The 16,749-nt window shown below is 39.4% G+C and overlaps 28 non-coding genes across 28 annotated transcripts; 26 read left to right on the top strand and 2 right to left on the bottom strand.

The window, feature by feature from the left end:
- The first annotated feature begins 139 nt into the window (after window positions 1–139).
- LOC145773257 (5S ribosomal RNA) lies at window positions 140–258 on the top strand. Its single transcript, XR_014289655.1, has one exon. It is a non-coding gene; the product is annotated as a 5S ribosomal RNA (ribosomal RNA).
- A 221-nt stretch (window positions 259–479) lies between these two features.
- Window positions 480–598, top strand: LOC145773245 (5S ribosomal RNA). Its single transcript, XR_014289644.1, has one exon. It is a non-coding gene; the product is annotated as a 5S ribosomal RNA (ribosomal RNA).
- A 222-nt stretch (window positions 599–820) lies between these two features.
- On the top strand, window positions 821–939 carry LOC145773334 (5S ribosomal RNA). Its single transcript, XR_014289727.1, has one exon. It is a non-coding gene; the product is annotated as a 5S ribosomal RNA (ribosomal RNA).
- A 221-nt stretch (window positions 940–1,160) lies between these two features.
- LOC145773234 (5S ribosomal RNA) lies at window positions 1,161–1,279 on the top strand. The gene has a single exon (XR_014289633.1). It is a non-coding gene; the product is annotated as a 5S ribosomal RNA (ribosomal RNA).
- Window positions 1,280–1,496: 217 nt separating this feature from the next.
- Window positions 1,497–1,615, top strand: LOC145773222 (5S ribosomal RNA). Its single transcript, XR_014289622.1, has one exon. It is a non-coding gene; the product is annotated as a 5S ribosomal RNA (ribosomal RNA).
- Window positions 1,616–1,836: 221 nt separating this feature from the next.
- On the top strand, window positions 1,837–1,955 carry LOC145773211 (5S ribosomal RNA). The gene has a single exon (XR_014289611.1). It is a non-coding gene; the product is annotated as a 5S ribosomal RNA (ribosomal RNA).
- Window positions 1,956–2,177: 222 nt separating this feature from the next.
- On the top strand, window positions 2,178–2,296 carry LOC145773333 (5S ribosomal RNA). Its single transcript, XR_014289726.1, has one exon. It is a non-coding gene; the product is annotated as a 5S ribosomal RNA (ribosomal RNA).
- A 220-nt stretch (window positions 2,297–2,516) lies between these two features.
- LOC145773200 (5S ribosomal RNA) lies at window positions 2,517–2,635 on the top strand. The gene has a single exon (XR_014289600.1). It is a non-coding gene; the product is annotated as a 5S ribosomal RNA (ribosomal RNA).
- A 217-nt stretch (window positions 2,636–2,852) lies between these two features.
- LOC145773359 (5S ribosomal RNA) lies at window positions 2,853–2,971 on the top strand. The gene has a single exon (XR_014289750.1). It is a non-coding gene; the product is annotated as a 5S ribosomal RNA (ribosomal RNA).
- A 221-nt stretch (window positions 2,972–3,192) lies between these two features.
- LOC145773390 (5S ribosomal RNA) lies at window positions 3,193–3,311 on the top strand. Its single transcript, XR_014289780.1, has one exon. It is a non-coding gene; the product is annotated as a 5S ribosomal RNA (ribosomal RNA).
- Window positions 3,312–3,528: 217 nt separating this feature from the next.
- LOC145773187 (5S ribosomal RNA) lies at window positions 3,529–3,647 on the top strand. Its single transcript, XR_014289588.1, has one exon. It is a non-coding gene; the product is annotated as a 5S ribosomal RNA (ribosomal RNA).
- Window positions 3,648–3,868: 221 nt separating this feature from the next.
- On the top strand, window positions 3,869–3,987 carry LOC145773175 (5S ribosomal RNA). The gene has a single exon (XR_014289577.1). It is a non-coding gene; the product is annotated as a 5S ribosomal RNA (ribosomal RNA).
- A 222-nt stretch (window positions 3,988–4,209) lies between these two features.
- LOC145773332 (5S ribosomal RNA) lies at window positions 4,210–4,328 on the top strand. Its single transcript, XR_014289725.1, has one exon. It is a non-coding gene; the product is annotated as a 5S ribosomal RNA (ribosomal RNA).
- A 221-nt stretch (window positions 4,329–4,549) lies between these two features.
- On the top strand, window positions 4,550–4,668 carry LOC145773163 (5S ribosomal RNA). The gene has a single exon (XR_014289566.1). It is a non-coding gene; the product is annotated as a 5S ribosomal RNA (ribosomal RNA).
- A 217-nt stretch (window positions 4,669–4,885) lies between these two features.
- On the top strand, window positions 4,886–5,004 carry LOC145773151 (5S ribosomal RNA). Its single transcript, XR_014289555.1, has one exon. It is a non-coding gene; the product is annotated as a 5S ribosomal RNA (ribosomal RNA).
- A 221-nt stretch (window positions 5,005–5,225) lies between these two features.
- On the top strand, window positions 5,226–5,344 carry LOC145773140 (5S ribosomal RNA). The gene has a single exon (XR_014289544.1). It is a non-coding gene; the product is annotated as a 5S ribosomal RNA (ribosomal RNA).
- Window positions 5,345–5,566: 222 nt separating this feature from the next.
- On the top strand, window positions 5,567–5,685 carry LOC145773331 (5S ribosomal RNA). Its single transcript, XR_014289724.1, has one exon. It is a non-coding gene; the product is annotated as a 5S ribosomal RNA (ribosomal RNA).
- A 220-nt stretch (window positions 5,686–5,905) lies between these two features.
- LOC145773129 (5S ribosomal RNA) lies at window positions 5,906–6,024 on the top strand. The gene has a single exon (XR_014289533.1). It is a non-coding gene; the product is annotated as a 5S ribosomal RNA (ribosomal RNA).
- Window positions 6,025–6,241: 217 nt separating this feature from the next.
- LOC145773358 (5S ribosomal RNA) lies at window positions 6,242–6,360 on the top strand. Its single transcript, XR_014289749.1, has one exon. It is a non-coding gene; the product is annotated as a 5S ribosomal RNA (ribosomal RNA).
- Window positions 6,361–6,581: 221 nt separating this feature from the next.
- LOC145773389 (5S ribosomal RNA) lies at window positions 6,582–6,700 on the top strand. The gene has a single exon (XR_014289779.1). It is a non-coding gene; the product is annotated as a 5S ribosomal RNA (ribosomal RNA).
- A 217-nt stretch (window positions 6,701–6,917) lies between these two features.
- On the top strand, window positions 6,918–7,036 carry LOC145773117 (5S ribosomal RNA). Its single transcript, XR_014289522.1, has one exon. It is a non-coding gene; the product is annotated as a 5S ribosomal RNA (ribosomal RNA).
- Window positions 7,037–7,258: 222 nt separating this feature from the next.
- Window positions 7,259–7,377, top strand: LOC145773105 (5S ribosomal RNA). Its single transcript, XR_014289511.1, has one exon. It is a non-coding gene; the product is annotated as a 5S ribosomal RNA (ribosomal RNA).
- A 229-nt stretch (window positions 7,378–7,606) lies between these two features.
- On the top strand, window positions 7,607–7,725 carry LOC145773311 (5S ribosomal RNA). The gene has a single exon (XR_014289706.1). It is a non-coding gene; the product is annotated as a 5S ribosomal RNA (ribosomal RNA).
- Window positions 7,726–7,942: 217 nt separating this feature from the next.
- Window positions 7,943–8,061, top strand: LOC145773313 (5S ribosomal RNA). Its single transcript, XR_014289707.1, has one exon. It is a non-coding gene; the product is annotated as a 5S ribosomal RNA (ribosomal RNA).
- Window positions 8,062–8,292: 231 nt separating this feature from the next.
- On the top strand, window positions 8,293–8,411 carry LOC145773382 (5S ribosomal RNA). Its single transcript, XR_014289772.1, has one exon. It is a non-coding gene; the product is annotated as a 5S ribosomal RNA (ribosomal RNA).
- A 1,075-nt stretch (window positions 8,412–9,486) lies between these two features.
- On the top strand, window positions 9,487–9,605 carry LOC145773350 (5S ribosomal RNA). Its single transcript, XR_014289742.1, has one exon. It is a non-coding gene; the product is annotated as a 5S ribosomal RNA (ribosomal RNA).
- Window positions 9,606–10,636: 1,031 nt separating this feature from the next.
- Window positions 10,637–10,755, bottom strand: LOC145773346 (5S ribosomal RNA). The gene has a single exon (XR_014289738.1). It is a non-coding gene; the product is annotated as a 5S ribosomal RNA (ribosomal RNA).
- A 237-nt stretch (window positions 10,756–10,992) lies between these two features.
- LOC145773349 (5S ribosomal RNA) lies at window positions 10,993–11,111 on the bottom strand. The gene has a single exon (XR_014289741.1). It is a non-coding gene; the product is annotated as a 5S ribosomal RNA (ribosomal RNA).
- Between the last annotated feature and the right edge of the window lie 5,638 nt (window positions 11,112–16,749).

Here is a 16,749-nt window from a genome sequence, read left to right as displayed (position 1 = left end):
CATGAAAAGAGACCATTGCGCGAAAAACCTGGCATCGAATCCCAGCCTGGGCAGCTACGTTTCAAACGAGATTGCTTCAATTTGCTTTAGAGCTTCGTTCAAAAAGCAAGATAAACGCGTTAGTTTAAATTGCACTGACGCCTACGACCATATCACGTTGAGAACACCCCATCTCGTCCGATCTGGGAAGTTAAGCAACGTCGAGCCTGGTTAGTACTTGGATGGGTGACCGCCTGGGAATACCAGGTGTTGTAGGCTTTTTTCTTTTCTTTCTTTTGATCTTTAATGAAAGATATCTCGATACTATTACATTTAGGACAAAAATTTATTCATTTTACGTCATGAAAAGAGACCATTTCGCGAAAAACCTGGCATCGAATCCCAGCCTGGGCAGCTACGTTTCAAACGAGATTGCTTCAATTTGCTTTGGAGCTTCGTTCAAAAAGCAAGATAAAAGCGTTAGTTTAAATTGCACTGACGCCTACGACCATATCACGTTGAGAACACCCCATCTCGTCCGATCTGGGAAGTTAAGCAACGTCGAGCCTGGTTAGTACTTGGATGGGTGACCGCCTGGGAATACCAGGTGTTGTAGGCTTTTTTCTTTTCTTTTCTTTTGATCTTTAATGAAAGATATCTCGATACTATTACATTTAGGACAAAAATTTATTCATTTTACGTCATGAAAAGAGACCATTTCGCGAAAAACCTGGCATCGAATCCCAGCCTGGGCAGCTACGTTTCAAACGAGATTGCTTCAATTTGCTTTAGAGCTTCGTTCAAAAAGCAAGATAAAAGCGTTAGTTTAAATTGCACTGACGCCTACGACCATATCACGTTGAGAACACCCCGTCTCGTCCGATCTGGGAAGTTAAGCAACGTCGAGCCTGGTTAGTACTTGGATGGGTGACCGCCTGGGAATACCAGGTGTTGTAGGCTTTTTTCTTTTCTTTCTTTTGATCTTTAATGAAAGATATCTCGATATTATTTCCCTTTGGACAAAAAGTTATGCACTTTACGTCATGAAAAGAGACCATTTTGCGAAAAACCTGGCATCGAATTCCAGCCTGGACAGCTACGTTTGAAAGGAGACTGCTTCAATTTGCTTTAGAGCTTCGTTCAAAAAGCAAGATAAAAGCGTTAGTTTAAATTGCACTGACGCCTACGACCATATCACGTTGAGAACACCCCATCTCGTCCGATCTGGGAAGTTAAGCAACGTCGAGCCTGGTTAGTACTTGGATGGGTGACCGCCTGGGAATACCAGGTGTTGTAGGCTTTTTTCTTTTCTTTTAATCTTTAATGAAAGATATCTCGATACTATTACATTTAGGACAAAAATTTATTCATTTTACGTCATGAAAAGAGACCATTGCGCGAAAAACCTGGCATCGAATCCCAGCCTGGGCAGCTACGTTTCAAACGAGATTGCTTCAATTTGCTTTAGAGCTTCGTTCAAAAAGCAAGATAAACGCGTTAGTTTAAATTGCACTGACGCCTACGACCATATCACGTTGAGAACACCCCATCTCGTCCGATCTGGGAAGTTAAGCAACGTCGAGCCTGGTTAGTACTTGGATGGGTGACCGCCTGGGAATACCAGGTGTTGTAGGCTTTTTTCTTTTCTTTCTTTTGATCTTTAATGAAAGATATCTCGATACTATTACATTTAGGACAAAAATTTATTCATTTTACGTCATGAAAAGAGACCATTTCGCGAAAAACCTGGCATCGAATCCCAGCCTGGGCAGCTACGTTTCAAACGAGATTACTTCAATTTGCTTTGGAGCTTCGTTCAAAAAGCAAGATAAAAGCGTTAGTTTAAATTGCACTGACGCCTACGACCATATCACGTTGAGAACACCCCATCTCGTCCGATCTGGGAAGTTAAGCAACGTCGAGCCTGGTTAGTACTTGGATGGGTGACCGCCTGGGAATACCAGGTGTTGTAGGCTTTTTTCTTTTCTTTTCTTTTGATCTTTAATGAAAGATATCTCGATACTATTACATTTAGGACAAAAATTTATTCATTTTACGTCATGAAAAGAGACCATTTCGCGAAAAACCTGGCATCGAATCCCAGCCTGGGCAGCTACGTTTCAAACGAGATTGCTTCAATTTGCTTTGGAGCTTCGTTCAAAAAGCAAGATAAAAGCGTTAGTTTAAATTGCACTGACGCCTACGACCATATCACGTTGAGAACACCCCGTCTCGTCCGATCTGGGAAGTTAAGCAACGTCGAGCCTGGTTAGTACTTGGATGGGTGACCGCCTGGGAATACCAGGTGTTGTAGGCTTTTTTCTTTTCTTTCTTTTAACTTTAATGAAAGATATCTCGATATTATTTCCCTTTGGACAAAAAGTTATGCACTTTACGTCATGAAAAGAGACCATTTTGCGAAAAACCTGGCATCGAATTCCAGCCTGGACAGCTACGTTTGAAAGGAGACTGCTTCAATTTGCTTTAGAGCTTCGTTCAAAAAGCAAGATAAAAGCGTTAGTTTAAATTGCACTGACGCCTACGACCATATCACGTTGAGAACACCCCATCTCGTCCGATCTGGGAAGTTAAGCAACGTCGAGCCTGGTTAGTACTTGGATGGGTGACCGCCTGGGAATACCAGGTGTTGTAGGCTTTTTTCTTTTCTTTTGATCTTTAATGAAAGATATCTCGATACTATTACATTTAGGACAAAAATTTATTCATTTTACGTCATGAAAAGAGACCATTTCGCGAAAAACCTGGCATCGAATCCCAGCCTGGGCAGCTACGTTTCAAACGAGATTGCTTCAATTTGCTTTAGAGCTTCGTTCAAAAAGCAAGATAAACGCGTTAGTTTAAATTGCACTGACGCCTACGACCATATCACGTTGAGAACACCCCATCTCGTCCGATCTGGGAAATTAAGCAACGTCGAGCCTGGTTAGTACTTGGATGGGTGACCGCCTGGGAATACCAGGTGTTGTAGGCTTTTTTCTTTTCTTTCTTTTAATCTTTAATGAAAGATATCTCGATATTATTTCCCTTTGGACAAAAAGTTATGCACTTTACATCATGAAAAGAGACCATTTCGCGAAAAACCTGGCATCGAATCCCAGCCTGGACAGCTACGTTTGAAAGGAGACTGCTTCAATTTGCTTTAGAGCTTCGTTCTCAAAGCAAGATAAAAGCGTTGTTTTAAACTGCACTGACGCCTACGACCATATCACGTTGAGAACACCCCATCTCGTCCGATCTAGGAAGTTAAGCAACGTCGAGCCTGGTTGGTACTTGGATGGGTGACCGCCTGGGAATACCAGGTGTTGTAGGCTCTTTTCTTTTCTTTTGATCTTTAATGAAAGATATCTCGATACTATTACATTTAGGACAAAAATTTATTCATTTTACGTCATGAAAAGAGACCATTTCGCGAAAAACCTGGCATCGAATCCCAGCCTGGGCAGCTACGTTTCAAACGAGATTGCTTCAATTTGCTTTAGAGCTTCGTTCAAAAAGCAAGATAAAAGCGTTAGTTTAAATTGCACTGACGCCTACGACCATATCACGTTGAGAACACCCCATCTCGTCCGATCTGGGAAGTTAAGCAACGTCGAGCCTGGTTAGTACTTGGATGGGTGACCGCCTGGGAATACCAGGTGTTGTAGGCTTTTTTCTTTTCTTTCTTTTGATCTTTAATGAAAGATATCTCGATACTATTACATTTAGGACAAAAATTTATTCATTTTACGTCATGAAAAGAGACCATTTCGCGAAAAACCTGGCATCGAATCCCAGCCTGGGCAGCTACGTTTCAAACGAGATTGCTTCAATTTGCTTTGGAGCTTCGTTCAAAAAGCAAGATAAAAGCGTTAGTTTAAATTGCACTGACGCCTACGACCATATCACGTTGAGAACACCCCATCTCGTCCGATCTGGGAAGTTAAGCAACGTCGAGCCTGGTTAGTACTTGGATGGGTGACCGCCTGGGAATACCAGGTGTTGTAGGCTTTTTTCTTTTCTTTTCTTTTGATCTTTAATGAAAGATATCTCGATACTATTACATTTAGGACAAAAATTTATTCATTTTACGTCATGAAAAGAGACCATTTCGCGAAAAACCTGGCATCGAATCCCAGCCTGGGCAGCTACGTTTCAAACGAGATTGCTTCAATTTGCTTTAGAGCTTCGTTCAAAAAGCAAGATAAAAGCGTTAGTTTAAATTGCACTGACGCCTACGACCATATCACGTTGAGAACACCCCGTCTCGTCCGATCTGGGAAGTTAAGCAACGTCGAGCCTGGTTAGTACTTGGATGGGTGACCGCCTGGGAATACCAGGTGTTGTAGGCTTTTTTCTTTTCTTTCTTTTGATCTTTAATGAAAGATATCTCGATATTATTTCCCTTTGGACAAAAAGTTATGCACTTTACGTCATGAAAAGAGACCATTTTGCGAAAAACCTGGCATCGAATCCCAGCCTGGACAGCTACGTTTGAAAGGAGACTGCTTCAATTTGCTTTAGAGCTTCGTTCAAAAAGCAAGATAAAAGCGTTAGTTTAAATTGCACTGACGCCTACGACCATATCACGTTGAGAACACCCCATCTCGTCCGATCTGGGAAGTTAAGCAACGTCGAGCCTGGTTAGTACTTGGATGGGTGACCGCCTGGGAATACCAGGTGTTGTAGGCTTTTTTCTTTTCTTTTGATCTTTAATGAAAGATATCTCGATACTATTACATTTAGGACAAAAATTTATTCATTTTACGTCATGAAAAGAGACCATTGCGCGAAAAACCTGGCATCGAATCCCAGCCTGGGCAGCTACGTTTCAAACGAGATTGCTTCAATTTGCTTTAGAGCTTCGTTCAAAAAGCAAGATAAACGCGTTAGTTTAAATTGCACTGACGCCTACGACCATATCACGTTGAGAACACCCCATCTCGTCCGATCTGGGAAGTTAAGCAACGTCGAGCCTGGTTAGTACTTGGATGGGTGACCGCCTGGGAATACCAGGTGTTGTAGGCTTTTTTCTTTTCTTTCTTTTGATCTTTAATGAAAGATATCTCGATACTATTACATTTAGGACAAAAATTTATTCATTTTACGTCATGAAAAGAGACCATTTCGCGAAAAACCTGGCATCGAATCCCAGCCTGGGCAGCTACGTTTCAAACGAGATTGCTTCAATTTGCTTTAGAGCTTCGTTCAAAAAGCAAGATAAAAGCGTTAGTTTAAATTGCACTGACGCCTACGACCATATCACGTTGAGAACACCCCATCTCGTCCGATCTGGGAAGTTAAGCAACGTCGAGCCTGGTTAGTACTTGGATGGGTGACCGCCTGGGAATACCAGGTGTTGTAGGCTTTTTTCTTTTCTTTTCTTTTGATCTTTAATGAAAGATATCTCGATACTATTACATTTAGGACAAAAATTTATTCATTTTACGTCATGAAAAGAGACCATTTCGCGAAAAACCTGGCATCGAATCCCAGCCTGGGCAGCTACGTTTCAAACGAGATTGCTTCAATTTGCTTTAGAGCTTCGTTCAAAAAGCAAGATAAAAGCGTTAGTTTAAATTGCACTGACGCCTACGACCATATCACGTTGAGAACACCCCGTCTCGTCCGATCTGGGAAGTTAAGCAACGTCGAGCCTGGTTAGTACTTGGATGGGTGACCGCCTGGGAATACCAGGTGTTGTAGGCTTTTTTCTTTTCTTTCTTTTAACTTTAATGAAAGATATCTCGATATTATTTCCCTTTGGACAAAAAGTTATGCACTTTACGTCATGAAAAGAGACCATTTTGCGAAAAACCTGGCATCGAATTCCAGCCTGGACAGCTACGTTTGAAAGGAGACTGCTTCAATTTGCTTTAGAGCTTCGTTCAAAAAGCAAGATAAAAGCGTTAGTTTAAATTGCACTGACGCCTACGACCATATCACGTTGAGAACACCCCATCTCGTCCGATCTGGGAAGTTAAGCAACGTCGAGCCTGGTTAGTACTTGGATGGGTGACCGCCTGGGAATACCAGGTGTTGTAGGCTTTTTTCTTTTCTTTTGATCTTTAATGAAAGATATCTCGATACTATTACATTTAGGACAAAAATTTATTCATTTTACGTCATGAAAAGAGACCATTTCGCGAAAAACCTGGCATCGAATCCCAGCCTGGGCAGCTACGTTTCAAACGAGATTGCTTCAATTTGCTTTAGAGCTTCGTTCAAAAAGCAAGATAAAAGCGTTAGTTTAAATTGCACTGACGCCTACGACCATATCACGTTGAGAACACCCCATCTCGTCCGATCTGGGAAATTAAGCAACGTCGAGCCTGGTTAGTACTTGGATGGGTGACCGCCTGGGAATACCAGGTGTTGTAGGCTTTTTTCTTTTCTTTCTTTTAATCTTTAATGAAAGATATCTCGATATTATTTCCCTTTGGACAAAAAGTTATGCACTTTACGTCATGAAAAGAGACCATTTCGCGAAAAACCTGGCATCGAATCCAAGCTTGGACAACTACGTTTGAAAGGAGACTGCTTCAATTTGCTTTAAAGCTTCGTTCTCAAAGCAAGATAAAAGCGTTGTTTTAAACTGCACTGACGCCTACGACCATATCACGTTGAGAACACCCCATCTCGTCCGATCTAGGAAGTTAAGCAACGTCGAGCCTGGTTGGTACTTGGATGGGTGACCGCCTGGGAATACCAGGTGTTGTAGGCTCTTTTCTTTTCTTTTGATCTTTAATGAAAGATATCTCGATACTATTACATTTAGGACAAAAATTTATTCATTTTACGTCATGAAAAGAGACCATTTCGCGAAAAACCTGGCATCGAATCCCAGCCTGGGCAGCTACGTTTCAAACGAGATTGCTTCAATTTGCTTTAGAGCTTCGTTCAAAAAGCAAGATAAAAGCGTTAGTTTAAATTGCACTGACGCCTACGACCATATCACGTTGAGAACACCCCATCTCGTCCGATCTGGGAAGTTAAGCAACGTCGAGCCTGGTTAGTACTTGGATGGGTGACCGCCTGGGAATACCAGGTGTTGTAGGCTTTTTTCTTTTCTTTTCTTTTAATCTTTAATGAAAGATATCTCGATGCTATTACATTTAGGACAAAAATTTATTCATTTTACGTCATGAAAAGAGACCATTTCGCGAAAAACCTGGCATCGAATCCCAGCCTGGGCAGCTACGTTTCAAACGAGATTGCTTCAATTTGCTTTGGAGCTTCGTTCAAAAAGCAAGATAAAAGCGTTAGTTTAAATTGCACTGACGCCTACGACCATATCACGTTGAGAACACCCCATCTCGTCCGATCTGGGAAGTTAAGCAACGTCGAGCCTGGTTAGTACTTGGATGGGTGACCGCCTGGGAATACCAGGTGTTGTAGGCTTTTTGCTTTTTTCTTTTCTTTTCTTTTAATCTTTAATGAAAGATATCTCGATACTATTACATTTAGGACAAAAATTTATTCATTTTACGTCATGAAAAGAGACCATTTCGCGAAAAACCTGGCATCGAATCCCAGCCTGGGCAGCTACGTTTCAAACGAAATTGCTTCAATTTGCTTTGGAGCTTCGTTCAAAAAGCAAGATAAAAGCGTTAGTTTAAATTGCACTGACGCCTACGACCATATCACGTTGAGAACACCCCATCTCGTCCGATCTGGGAAGTTAAGCAACGTCGAGCCTGGTTAGTACCTGGATGGGTGACCGCCTGGGAATACCAGGTGTTGTAGGCTTTTTTCTTTTCTTTTAATCTTTAATGAAAGATATCTCGATATTATTACATTTAAGACAAAAATTTATTCATTTTACGTCATGAAAAGAGACCATTTCGCGAAAAACCTGGCATCGAATCCCAGCCTGGGCAGCTACGTTTCAAACGAGATTGCTTCAATTTGCTTTAGAGCTTCGTTCAAAAAGCAAGATAAAAGCGTTAGTTTAAATTGCACTGACGCCTACGACCATATCACGTTGAGAACACCCCATCTCGTCCGATCTGGGAAGTTAAGCAACGTCGAGCCTGGTTAGTACTTAGATGGGTGACCGCCTGGGAATACCAGGTGTTGTAGGCTTTTTGCTTTTTTCTTTTCTTTTCTTTTAATCTTTAATGAAAGATATCTCGATACTATTACATTTAGGACAAAAATTTATTTTCATTTTACGTCATGAAAAGAGACCATTTCGCGAAAAACCTGGCATCGAATCCCAGCCTGGGCAGCTACGTTTCAAACGAGATTGCTTCAATTTGCTTTGGAGCTTCGTTCAAAAAGCAAGATAAAAGCGTTAGTTTAAATTGCACTGACGCCTACGACCATATCACGTTGAGAACACCCCATCTCGTCCGATCTGGGAAGTTAAGCAACGTCGAGCCTGGTTAGCACTTGGATGGGTGACCGCCTGGGAATACCAGGTGTTGTAGGCTTTTTTCTTTTCTTTTCTTTTCTTTTAATCTTTAATGAAAGATATCTCGATACTATTACATTTAGGACAAAAATTTATTCATTTTACGTCATGAAAAGAGACCATTTCGCGAAAAACCTGGCATCGAATCCCAGCCTGGGCAGCTACGTTTCAAACGAGATTGCTTCAATTTGCTTTAGAGCAGGGGTGGGCAAACTTTTTGTACTGAGGGCCACATTTGAAAAAATTTTGCAGCCGGGGGGCCGCACACTCTCATTACAAAGTAGGAATATTTACCAGGTGTGTAAATAAACGCATATTAAACACAATTTTTGTATTTCACACTCAGTTACGTTTAAAGCTATGCAATCATCATCACAAATGTTAATGAGACTTGTGCAACCGTTCACAGTTTTTCACAATCTTCTGCAAATTGGGAGCAAGTTTGCTGGTAGATATCCTCATAACATCATGCAAGTTGGTGTCTGTCAGCAAAGACCTGTTCTTCAACTTGTTTATTTTTAAACAAGAAAATGCTTGTTCGCATATGTAGGCCTATGTGGATTGTGGATCCAAACAGTGTCAAACACTTAGCACTTAGCAGCAAAGTTTTTTAAGTTTGGAAACAAATCGTCAGACAATGACTTAAAAAGTCAGGCAGTGAATCTGACTTAAACTTCTCTTTCAAGTCATTATTTGCTTGCAAGTCCAGCAGTTCCAGCTGTAAATCCTCAAGAGCCGAACAAACTTCTGTATTGAATGGAGAGCTGCATTAAACTGCGGTTCCAGGTTCTTTAAGTCTTGGAACCTTCTGCCGAATTCGATAGCCAAGGTAGGCTATCCGTATCCAACTGAACATTGAACATACTTTGCTGCAAGTTCACCAGAAATGTTTACTTCTTTCAGCAAAGGGAAGTGACAAAACCTGTTGCTACCAGCTTGCCTGAGGAACAATGACAGAGTTTCTGCAAGTGCCGACGGGCCGCATAAAATGGTCTCACGGGCCGCATGCGGCCCGCGGGCCGTAGTTTGCCCACCCCTGCTTTAGAGCTTCGTTCAAAAAGCAAGATAAAAGCGTTAGTTTAAATTGCACTGACGCCTACGACCATATCACGTTGAGAACACCCCATCTCGTCCGATCTGGGAAGTTAAGCAACGTCGAGCCTGGTTAGTACTTGGATGGGTGACCGCTTGGGAATACCAGGTATTGTAGGCTTTTTTATTTTATTTTCTTTTGATCTTTAATGAAAGATATCTCGATATTATTTCCCTTTGGACAAAAAGTTATGCAGCTTACGTCATGAAAAGAGAACATTTTGCGAAAAACCTGGCATCGAATCCCAGCCTGAGCAGCTACGTTTGAAAGGAGACTGCTTCAATTGGTAGCCACTTTAACAAGTCGAAATTCTGCCACTAAACTTGACTAGAATGAAACCGCCAACCAATCATAAGCTACGGTTTAAGTTACGTAAAAAATGGCGAAAAGAAGATGATAGAAAGCAAATTAAGTGATGGATTTTTTGTCAGCTGGTTGGCTTAGGGGTTAGGGTTAGGGCTAGAAAGTAGTCATTTCATTGACGCGGGTTCGATTCCCACCACTGCTATTGCTCTTTTTCTTCTGTAATTACCAAATAAAGTTCAAAACAAGCATTAACTCTCTGGATGAGTACTAGAAGGGTCACAATTGGACGGTAGCCTTTAATAACATGTTCTGATTGGTTGGCGGTTGCATTGTAGTCATTCGCAGTGGCAGAATTTCGACTTGTTAAAGTGGCTACCAAATTGAACTAGGCCTACTTGTAAAGGGATAAACACAAACAAAGTCGTGGGTTTGGTTGGAGACCTAAAATAATTTTGTGAAAAAAAATTTGTTGCAACATTCAGGTTTGGTTGATTGAATCATCCGCAGACAAAGAAATGTGTCATTTTACATTAATTCAACGTCTGCAAACGTTTCGCTGTAGGGGACTTTATACGTGGACACAGAACTTTTTTTTGCAAGGACAGATCTGGAAGTTTTGCGTACTGATGGAGTAAGGTACAATTTAGAACAACGCTTTTATCTTCCTTTCTGAACTAAGCTCTAAAAACAAATTGAAGCAGTCTTGATTCAAACTTAGCTGCCCAGGCTGGGGTTCGATGCCAGATTTTTTGCGAAAAGGTCTCTTTTCATGACGAAAAGTGCACAGATTTTTGTCCTAAATGAAATAATATCGAGATATCTTTCATTAAAGATCAAAAGAAAAAAGTCTACAACACCTGGTATTCCCAGGCGGTCACCCATCCAAGTACTAACCAGGCTCGACGTTGCTTAACTTCCCAGATCGGACGAGATGGGGTGTTCTCAACGTGATATGGTCGTAGGCGTCAGTGCAATTTAAACTAACGCTTTTATCTTGCTTTCTGAACAAAGCTCTAAAAGCAAACTGAAGCAATCTCGTTTGAAACGTAGCTGCCCAGGCTGGGATTCGATGCCAGGTTTTTCGCGAAATGGTCTCTTTTCATGACGTAAAATGAATAAAATTTTGTCCAAAGGGAAATAATATCGAGATATCTTTCATTAAAGATCAAAAGAAAAGAAAAGAAAAAAGAAAAAAGCAAAAAGCCTACAACACCTGGTATTCCCAGGCGGTCACCCATCCAAGTACTAACCAGGCTCGACGTTGCTTAACTTCCCAGATCGGACGAGATGGGGTGTTCTCAATGTGATATGGTCGTAGGCGTTAGTGCAGTTTAAAACAACGCTTTTATCTTGCTTTTTGAACAAAGGTTTAAAGCAAATTGAAGCGGTAGCCACTTTAACAAGTCGAAATTCTGCCACTGCGAATGACTACAATGCAACCGCCAACCAATCAGAACATGTTATAAGAGGCTACCGTCCAATTGTGACCCTTCTAGCACTCATCCAGAAAGTTAATGCTTGTTTTGAACTTTACTTGGTAATTACAGAAGAAAAAGAGCAATAGCAGTGGTGGGAATCGAACCCGCGTCAATGAAATGACTACTTTCTAGCCCTAACCCTAACCCCTAAACCAGCTGACAAAAAATCCATCACTTAATTTGCTTTCTATCATCTTCTTTTCGCCATTTTTTACGTCACTTAAACCGTAGCTTATGATTGGTTGGCGGTTTCATTCTAGTCAAGTTTAGTGGCAGAATTTCGACTTGTTAAAGTGGCTATACCGTTCAATTTATGCTGGTTTGTTTTTGCAACTCAACCAGCCCAGTGGTTGAGTATCGCCTTCGACTGTAGAGTCCAGTGCTGGTAGATTTTATGTGGATGCCTGGTTTGGTTATTCTGAAAACTTTAAGAACGATATCTAGGCCTATATTGTGTTCTTTCTTGTCTAAAGCATTTAAACAAGTTGGCGAATAATGTGAGGACGTTCTATATCTGATACAAAATTAAAATGAATCCTGTCGCTTGTGTGGAGCGACAATAAATTAGAACCATATTATTATCATTTTGCATCACTGGTCATAAATGATCAAATAGAAACGTGTTGCGAATACTTTTGTGATACCGGAACATGCAGCATGAAGGACATGTTTCTCTTAAAATGCCACAGTTAAATTATGTTAGGTATTGTTTGCTGGAATACTTGTGACCTTAATCCAGTGATTCTCAAACTGTGTGCCGCGGCACACTAGTGTGCCGCCACAGATTCTCAAGTGTGCCGCGAATCTTTTTGAAATTTTGGAAAAGAACTGTATAAATATTTAAAATAAGCCATTCAGACAAGCATGCGACTTAAAAGCGCTTTAACTCCTTCAATAGATGATAAATAAGCACATGTGACGATAAAACCAATTATGGCATTGCCGATACAGCAGGGTAATTGCCACGTCACTATTGGGCTGCTATGTTAGCTATTGCTAACATTAGCCTACTTCCCACCATTTGGAAGCAATGAATCAAGCAATCCTTCTGCAGAAGAACAGCTCATTGATTTACGAAACGACCCATTTTTTCAAACGCTGTTTCCACAAAAAAACTTGGATGCGTTTTGGCTGTCTGCTTCCAAATTCTATTTCATGATCTGTGCAAAAGCAATAAAGATTATGTTGCCATTTGCATTTTCATGGCTATGTGAACATGGCTTTTCTGTTTTGACTGAAATTAAAAGCTGTAAACGAGAGAGACTGCTTGAAATTGAAGATTAAATTCGGGTAGGCTATATGTTTGTCAACAATGCAACCTCGTTTCAGTCGAAGCTTATATTGGTATAAACAAGCACATCCATCGCATTGACACGTGAAAATAATTTTTTTTGAAGCAACTTTTCTTCTTTTGTAAGTGTGCCGCATTCGTTTTATATTTTTTTTAATGTGCCACAAGCTGAAAAAGTTTGAGAACCACTGCCTTAATCCATTGCTACGTAACATCGTAGATGGTAACAGTCACAAAATTTCATACATGTGACTTGCCTCACTGCTTGTTAAGTAGCTTATGACCAATTCTACTGTTATAGAATCCAAGAAATGGAAAATTGATCAGGCCAAATATGAAGAGATTGCTTTGGAAAAGTGATGACTTTCTCGCAGCAAGTTTCTCCTTTTGTGGTTTATTGTTTCAATCAATAGCAAGTCAACGCATTATTTGCTGCTTTATTGATTGAAGAAATTTGGATTAAGTTATTAGAAAGATTAAATTGATCAAGTACAACAAAAACAATTCGAAATCTACAGTTTATCACATAACATGAATTCATCTGTAACTGTCATGGAAGAGCATTTGTTGATGAGGCAGTTTATTTTTAGAGCAGACTTTGTGGTGTCTGTAGTCTTGGATGATAGCGTCATCAGAAATTTATCTAACTTTGCGATTTCACTTTTTTGTTTCTGTAGCAGACTCATATATGGAAATGGAAAAATTTATGAATAGCACGACGTATGACTGTGTAGGTCTATTTTAGAATATGATTCAAAGCAGACTTAAATGTACAACAACAAATAGCAGCATTCAGCATATGTCCTATGTAAAACCTTGACTATACAGCCTATAATTTTAAGTTTCCTGCAAAAAGCTCGACACATGACTTTTTAATATCATTTTAACTTCCGTTTTCATCAAAAAACATTGTGATTGGAATGTCTGTCAATTTTCTAAACACCAGTTTCACGTGCTTGTGAGGGAAAAGCTTACTTCATGAATATATCACATATAGTTGGTTATTGCTCTCTGTTAACTTTTTTGTTTTTTGAGGTATTTCCGACATTTATATACATTACATTTTTAAAAAACCATGCACACTGGGCTTGTAGTCATATAAAGACCTACTGTAGATTTACCATTTATTGGATTCATTTCTCCTCGGAAGGAAATGGATCTTGTAAGCGACGACTACTGTATTAGCACTTTCTTAAAAAGGTTTTTGTACCTTGAAAGATGCAGACACAAAATATGCTGCATATTCTTTTCTCCTATAGTACAGAAAGCAGAAATACAGTAAGAAGAAGAGATATTGTGTTATCCAGAGTATAAGCTCAACCGCTTTGTAACAGTACGCCTAATTGTTATTACTTGAGTTGGAGTCACGCTCTAAACTCTAAAGTCATTGACAAAGTTAATTTAAATCTATTCGCGTTGAGGTTGCACACTTGTCCCAGCTCATGTGCGCACAACTCTAAACAACACAAGGAAAAAAATAACAGGAAAAACTCCTTTTTATGGTCCGCATGCTAGCATTGTTGAAACTTTTATATAATGTAGCAGCCGAATAAAAGGTATTGTCGATACAGGAAAAGTGAAACCAACCTTCACAAAACGATAGTGTCAAAAGACTTTAACCTATCACAATACTTTATTCTTGCCTTTTTAAAACTTGTTATCGATAAAGTCTTTCTCGGCGATGACAAAGAACAACAAACTAAAATGAAAAGTAAGATCTTGCAATACATATTCAAGTTTGTACTCATTTAAAATTGAATTGTTATTGCCATGAGAATCAAAAACATATTGTAATGTAAAATATATGTCAATCATCTCTTCGGCTGCATTAAAAGATTCTGCAGGCCGCATGCGAGTTGTAGGTTGTGTAGGTGCGCTCTTGCAGTAGATTGAAAGATTATTATTCAACTTTCTATTGTTATTGATCAAGAGCACCGAAAGTAAGACTCGTGTGATTAATATCTGAAAATTGCTGTGTCTATTCTTTCGACGATTAGCGCATAAATTTTTTGAGGGGTATTTTTCCTCTGCGGTGTTGGATTTATTTTGTGTGAAGAAAAACAACAAGGTGTCGATACAAGTCGAGATTATTCCAATCATTATTTGTCGGATTTAAATATTTGGCATTTTGTTGACTTTGGAGGAAGAAAAGTAAAAAGTTGTAGAAAACCTATTTTCTCCCATTATTGAAATTTTTGTTTCTGGTTTGAGATTTCATTTCATTGCCAAAATATTTGATGTATTTTCATTTAAAACAGTCCTATAGGCCAAGGCATAAGCTATTGTAATTCGGGTGATGTTTCGATTAAACTTTTAGTGAAATTTTTGTTTATCTTAAATAATTTTTTTCTCGCAAATTCCTTATCCTCAAAAAGTGAGCAGTTACAAATATTTTAGTTTTACTTAGCATTTAGATCAACAAGAAAATCTCGTTAAACTTTTCAAATCACAATCAAATCACATTTTATTTATCAAGCAAAAATGACTATTTTTTACTGTATATTTGGCAGAAAAACCACCATCATCTAGCAGTTCCAAGGTACGAGTTGTGTGAAACGCGTCTTGTACAGTATATCTTACTAGACTTGTGGGAGAAATCGGGGAAACCTGGAAAGAAAGACAAAATTTTAATGAAAGACAAGTAACCTACAACACTATAAAATACTAAGTTATACCAACTTTGTAAAAAATTAAAAGTTATAGAAATCTTTTTGTAATAACTCCAACTTCTACTTGTACGTGTTAACAAAAAAGCATTACTGTGCCACAAATACGCAAACAAGCCTCCAAAACAAGATGAATATGCCACAATTGCCCCGCAGACCTCCTGCCAATCGTTTTGTTTGTTACAATTTCCACTTTTCACCTTGTCTATTTTCTCTTAAAATTTTTGTCCCGATGAAACTCTGGGCCTCCCAAAATTTATTGTTTTATACTGCTGGTACTGTATATTTACACTAGGAAAGATCTATAATCCCATGTCCAAATCATTTAAAATCTATGACACTGCCAATTTGAAATAACGTTTATTTTGTTATTTTTTAGCTTGGGTTCGCCTCTTTTTTGGTTAGTTGTAGTGCTAGCACAAACTAGTTCAATCATTTTTTGTAACTTAACGAGCCACCTAATGCTAATTTTCATTTTTGGATTTTTTTCTCTAAGCCGTCCCGATTCTAAGCGCAATTGAAATTTTCCATTTGTGAGGGAGGTATAGGCCTACATCACGAGAGAAAGCTTAGATCCCTGGCCTAAACTATTTTTAATACTTCTTTTGGTAAAGTCATCTGCAACAGTTTGCAAGTTAATGTTTTTACAGAAAAAAAGATAAAACTACGAAGAAACTTCTGACTTACAAATTGATTTTTTGATTGAATCTTTTATTTTCGGACTGGGAAAGCTTATTTGAGAGCTTAATCCTGATAGTTTTGCATACTTGTCGAACCCCTAACGCACTGGTCGGTCACCGAAGTTGTTGAAGTACTGTCTATGAACTATTCCATCCAATTGGTGCCTCTGAATGGTGAGCGTTCCTTGAAATGTGATGCTCAAGCGCACACCCCGAGAGTCGAACCCGCGCCGCTTGATCTTGAGTCGGGCGCGTGACCACTGAGCTAACGGCCGAAATCACACTTTTTATTCGTCAGTGCTGTAGTGTATAAAAATATCAAAATGCAAGAGGACAGTCCCTCTATACCTCATTTGCGACTAAAGAGTAGATAATCTGTGTCCAATAAAATTGGAACAATGAAGAAAGGCCTTTCCTCCACGAAAAAAGCTCAGTCGGCTACAAGCTATAAGATACATTTCTTGGCACAGTAATCCAATGTATTTTACATGTATTTTTACAATTTGCGGAAGCGCGCAGGCCAGCTACAAAGAGTATGAGTAGGCCGATAAATATTTTCTGCTAACAATGTAGGTATAGAAACTGTATGTGATGCCCATCATATACTCTTCCTTTTTTCATTTTTGGAATTGCGTAATACTTTCGGTACTTTTTTCAGACATTATGATTGAGTGTTTCGGTGAGACACGAAACATCACTGAAGATTTGTTTTTCGTATTGCCAGCCAACGCTTCTTATGTCATGCTTGTTATAATTAATTTGCTATTTTTATTGAGCCAAAAGCTGTCAACTTTGGTTTTGAACTCAAGAAAAAGGCGCTTAAAATTGAAACAGGTCACCCAG

Source organism: Aplidium turbinatum, chromosome 6, assembly GCF_918807975.1.
Source record: "Aplidium turbinatum chromosome 6, kaAplTurb1.1, whole genome shotgun sequence".
Lineage (NCBI taxonomy): Eukaryota > Metazoa > Chordata > Ascidiacea > Aplousobranchia > Polyclinidae > Aplidium > Aplidium turbinatum.
Note: the sequence above shows the minus strand (reverse complement) of the source record. Positions and strands in the feature narration are given on the sequence as shown.